Genomic DNA, 6,000 nt, shown 5'->3' on the forward strand with positions numbered 1-6,000 from the left:
GCACACACAGACACACACACGCACAGACACACACATGTAGAACACACACGCAGACACATGCACACACGCACAGATGCAGACACACACACATATATGCAGACACACAGACACACATGCAGACACACGCAGACACATGCAGACACACAGGCACACACATGGACACACACACACAAGCACACACACAGACATACATGTAGACGCACACATGCAGACACACACATATACACACACATGCATACACACACAGCCACATGTACACACACGTGCACACAGACACACACAGACACACGCAGTCACATGCACACACACATAGAGACACATGCACACAATGCACACACACACACACAGGATTTTTACCAAGGGAAGAGACAGGTGAATCTATTTTACTGTGTTCAAAGGCAAGCTTTCCTCTCCACCCCTGCAGTGTGTCCCACGGTCACAGATGGGTTTATTGCGGCTACGGTGATTCCATCACCGGCTGGGCTTGGAGTCTGGAGGAGGCCTTCCAAAGGGGGCAGGAAGAGAAGGAGGGAGCAGGCAGAATCCCAGAGCCTTCGTGGTGGAATCTGGCCAATGATCCTCTTTAACGGAGGCTCACGGGTTGCCTCTGTGGAGCGTGGCTGTTCCTGAGCCGACTCACACTAGCTCGATCATGAAAACATCTGTTGCAATCTCCAGTTAGTGCCTCTGCCCACAGATGGCCTTTGAAAAGTGCTTTTGGTGCATTCTGCCTCTGAGACATAGGCCCCCACCCTCCCGCCTCCCTAGAAAGCCCACAGAACCGACAGGTGCTTTAAGGAATCCACGCCAGGACAGGGCTGTGGCTGGGCCAGGGTGGAGGATGGTGCGGTTTGGGGCAGCCGGCATCTATTTCCCATTCTTTCATTCTTTTCTGATGGTACCTGCTCTTTCCTCGTCTCCAGTCTCAGGCCTTGTACTTCTGGAGGGGATGGCTCTGCCTCCACAACCAGGGCTCTGCCACAGGACACAGGCCTAAGCTGACTCACACGTCACAGAGGTTGCCTCATGACCTGGTTGCCACCAATCAAAAGCGCCTCAGGCTTCCCTCTGAGGTAGCTCCAACCGGCCATCCCACCTAACTTACAAGGCGTGTGGGGCCGGGAACCGGTCTGCAGCGATCCCCAGGGGCTTCTTCCAGGGACAAATGTGAATCCCAAGGTCACAATCAAGGAGATACTTAGAAACAATTCCCCTTTGGGGTGTTAAAAGGCTTCCAACAACTGGACTGTTGACAGACCCCTTGAATTCTGTGCTTCAAGGTTTCCTTTTGGCTGAACACTGAGAAGACACCAACCCCAGTTGTCACCTGTTCGCAAGGTGATTTCCTGCCCCATCCCTGGAACCCCCACTTATGCCCATCTCGGGAACTTTCAGCTGGGACCAGCTCTGGTTCTTGAATCCGAGCTACAGAAGGGCCTGAGGAGACCCTGGAGGCCTTCAGGTCACCCCACAGATGAAGAAACGGGTCACACGGAGGGGCCATGACTTTCCCTGAGCCACACAAAGCCAGGACAAGAGCCTAGGAGCCCCAAGGGCCCATCTCAGGCTCTTTCCACTGTTACCACTTACATCAATTCAGAATGCAGCTGGCTGAAACAAGAGAAGGCCGGAATCAGCTGTCAGGGAGTCTAGACTGTTCCAGGCCTGGGCGCTGTCACCTGAGCCGAATGCTTCTGTCTTTTTGCTCTGCTCTCCTGACCATGCGGTCCTTTTCCTTGTGCTTCTTGCTCCATTTTCCAGCAATCCTGTCCACTTTCTGGGCAGGAAGAGGGAGAAGGGCTCCGGGGCAATAGGCTGTGCCAACTGTTAGTTCCTCCTAAAAAGCCTCCCTGAAACCCACGCCCTGGAACTTCTTAGATTTCTTCAGCCAGAACTGAGTTGCCTGGGCACGCAGGAGTGGGTATTTTTAGTCGGGCGCATCGCCACCCGAACAGAATCGGGGTCTGCCAGACAGGAAGAAGGGGAGAAGACCAGCAGCAGAGTCTGCCACACAGTCGTCGGATGGGGACCCTGGCTAAGAATGCCCTGCCCGGTAAACCACCAGGCCCTTCTCTTCAACCTCCAACAACCCAAAGACTGACCATAGTAGAGAGATAACATTTGGTTTGTCTGTGGAATTGGAGGTTTCCAGGGACCTCAGAAGCTAGGAAGGAGGAAGGGGGGTATTCTGACCACAAACGACCTTCATATGCTAACCTCTGAGTTCTCTCCTCTTCCTGAGGGCCCTGCTCAGAGTCAGGAGGTGGGGAGTGCAGGGCCAGAGGGACCGGGGAGCAACAGGCTGGGAAAGGGTGAAGTCAGCCATTCCACCTGTAGCCCACTTGCTCGGAGACCCGGGCAAGGTGCTGAGGCACCTTCCCACACATTCCACCTCTCCACATGGAGCTCCCGGGGCCCATGGACACAGACCTGGCTTTTCTTCCAGGCTGGGCCCAGACTCCTCCATGAGGTCCCCTGGTTAGGGGGAACCACTCGCCCTTCCCACCCCAGCCCTGGAGCCCCTGGGGCAGGCACCTGTTAATGCACTCATGGCGTGTGAGCTCACATTGACCTGAACAGTGTTCTTCAAAGTGAGGTGGAGTGAGCGGCAGCATTGGACCAGCTGGGAACCTGCCAGGCTGGGGTGCAGTGACGCAATCACAGCTCAGAGCTCACTACAACCTCGAACTCCTGGGCCCAACTGATCCTCCGCTGTCAGCCTCCTGAGTAGCTGGGACCACAGGCACACGTCACCACGCCTGGCTAATTAAAAGCTTTTTCTTTTCTTTTTTGGTAGAGATTGGGTCTGTGTTGCCCAGGCTGGTCTTGAACTACTGGGCTCAAGCAATCCTCGCACCTCAGCCTCCCACAGTTCTGGGATTACAGGTGTGAACCACCATGCCTGGCCAATATATATATATATTTAGAGATGGGAGTCTCACTATGTTGCCCAGGCTGACCTCAACTCCTGGACTTAAGCAATCGTCCTGCCTCAACCTCCAAGTAGCTGGGATGACAGGCACACACCATTGCACCCAGCTTCACAGTCTGTGTTTTAATAAGCCCTCAGGTGATCCTGGCACATGCTCAAGGTGAGAGCCTTTGATGTATATGACTCTCCGCTGTGAAACCCAGCTTCTGGCCTGTTAGCACCAACTCACAGGCAGCTGAGAAAGTCAGAAACAAAGGGAGTCCACCCGGGTCCTCTCACTTCAGCACAGGCAACAACCCTGTGAAGACTCAGATGCGTTTTAGTCTACGAATTACTGTTAGAGCCAGAAATCGTCAAGGCACCATACCCACTTCTTAGTTTATGGATTTGGGAACTGAGATGGGGAGAGGAGAAAGTATCGGCCCAGGGCGAACACCAAAGTGGAACTAGAATTCAAGTTTCCTGAATCTTAGGTGAGTGAGCTGGTTTTTATTCCACAAAATTGGAATATCTTTTTTTTTTTGAGACAGGGTGTGGTCTGGAGGGCAGCGGCACCATCATGGCTCACTGGAACCTCCAAGGCTTTGGCTGCCTTGGGAGGTAGGATCTAGGGAAGGGGCCCTCCAAACCCTGGAAGCTGGCTCAGGGCTGTTTGGGGTATGAATTCCAGGATTCAGGGTATCTGGAACATGGTGTGAAAAATGGGCTCTGAGGCCGGGTGTGGTGGCTCATGCCTGTAATCCCTTTGGGAGGCCTTTGGGAGGCCGAGGTGGGCGGATCACGAGGTCAGGAGTTCGAGACCATCCTGTCCAACATGGTGAAACCCCATTTCTACTAAAAATACAAAGAGTAGCCATGCGTGGTGGCAGGCACCTGTAGTTCCAGCTACTTGAGAGGCTGAGGCAGGAGAATCACTTGAACCCGGAAGGCGGAGGTTGTAGTGAGCCAAGATTGTACCACTGCACTCCAGCCTGACCAACCGAGCAAGACTCCGTTTCAAAAAAACAAAGACCCTTGAGTGAACGCATCCCTTTTCCCTGTGATTCCTCCCTCTGTGGGTGGTGGAGTGTGGTCTAGGGGAGGGCTCCGGCAGAGGCCTCTGAAGGCTTGCGTCTCAAAGGGTGGTCCCCGGACCATCGGCACAGGCACCAACTAGGAGTTGGTTAGAACTGCAGGCTCTCAGCCTCACGCCAGGCCTTCTGAACCAGAATCTACATTTTAACAAGATCCCCAGGCAATTAATGTGCACATCAAAGTCTGAAAAGCACTGCTTGAAAGCACAAAACTGAGGACTAGGGTCCCTCTTGCCTAGGTCTCGGCCTAGTAGGTATCAGTAAGTATTTGCTCCACCAATGGCCAATAGACCTACCACAGACCTGGTAGCCATGGCAGTGCTGGGGAATGGCTGCCTGACTCACAAGGATTTCAGTTCCTTTTTCTGGGGCTTCGGTGGCCATGTGTCAGCAAACAGACCCTGCTTCTGGCCTGTGCTGACTGGTCCAGTGATAGACACCTGAAAGCCTGATGCACACTGGGCCAATCGGATGATCTCTCCCAAGAATTTGAAATTGAAGACAAGAAAACAGGTTCTAGAGTAACAGCAATAGTGACAGTGAACATCCTTCCTGCACCCGCCGTCTGCCAAGCACTGTGCTGAGTGTTTTGCGTCTTAGATTCGATCTTCACAACCGCCTCACCACGCCGGTGATCGTACTCTGTGTGTTTTTCAGATGAGGAGCTAGGGTGCCCAAAGGTTAACTTTCCTTTTCCAAAAGTTCAGGGTGGGGAAGTGGTAGCATGAGGCGAGCTGGGGTGACAGTGCAGCTGAGACTGGGCCATGTGATGCAGAGACAAGATGGGTCAACTCTGGCCATCCAGGTCCTCAGGAATTGACTGGCTTTGTGATAATTGAGCCGACTTCATGGAAAATGGCCTGTGTGCAGTGGTGGGCAAGACCTGGCTCTGGGAGATGGCCACAGCGGTGAGGCGGGATGGTGTGGGGGCCAAGTGAAGCCATGAGAGAGGGAAACAGAGAAAACCTCCCCTTCCAGAGGGAGAGCAGAGCACTGACAAAGACCAGCCGGGCCCAGCCGCTCTCAGTACATACCAGAGAGCACCCACTGGAGGGTCTCTGGAGATCAGCTCCCCACGCTTCCCCCTCCAGTGAGTTAGCAGTGAGCTTGCCAGAGAAAAGATGTGGGCAGCTTATTTTGGAGGTGTGGGGCAGGGGGCAGCAGAGAAGTTTGCACCCTCATCTGTACCCACCCCCAGAAGGGCAGACACCCCAGAGACTGATGCGGTGGAGGCAGCTGGAATGGGGTGGAGGCAGCTGGAATGTGGCAGGACAGCCCAGGCCCTGCAAGGGCCAGAGAACCAGTCCAGGTGGAAGAAGGGCGTTGGGAGCCTCACTGACTAGAGGATGAGAGTGGTCCCTGACTGGCTCTTGGAGAATGGAATCTGCCATTTTGGGTGGAGCAGGTAGGCCTTTGAGCCCCTGACAAAACAACAAATTGGCAGCGGGAAGTTTCTACCAGGGTCCAAGCCTCTGCATGTGCAGGCTTGTTTAGCTTTATTTCAGAAACAAACCAACATCTTTCATTAGCACTGACATAGCAGGGCTCCCCTACTGCCACCTGACAATCCAATGTCACTGCACCCATGCAGGCCACACCTTCAATGACCCACAGCACACTAGCCCGGAGTAGCCACACAGAAGCGCACTTCTCACCCCTCAAATCTCCCTTTAAAAAAACCAAGCAATCATCAGGTCGGAGGAGAATCACTGGCTCCCTACAGCAAGAGGGGACAAAGCTTGGTGGCAGAGACCCAGGTCCTTGTGGCCCCTCCCGGCGGGGTGACGGTGACCAGGACTCCTTGGGATTGCCCGGCTGCAGCCAGGACGATGCCAGGGCCTCCTCTGCCGCTGAGCGATGGAAGAGATCCTTCCCGACGCCCACAGGTGGGGGCGAGCCACCGGGAACCAGGCCTGTCACCAGCATCCCCGAGCCCCCGCAGACCGGAATGCAAATAGCTCCGGGCCCACGCGGCTCCCAGTCTGCTGACGAGGG

This window comes from Macaca nemestrina, chromosome 2 (genome assembly GCF_043159975.1).
Source record: "Macaca nemestrina isolate mMacNem1 chromosome 2, mMacNem.hap1, whole genome shotgun sequence".
NCBI lineage: Eukaryota > Metazoa > Chordata > Mammalia > Primates > Cercopithecidae > Macaca > Macaca nemestrina.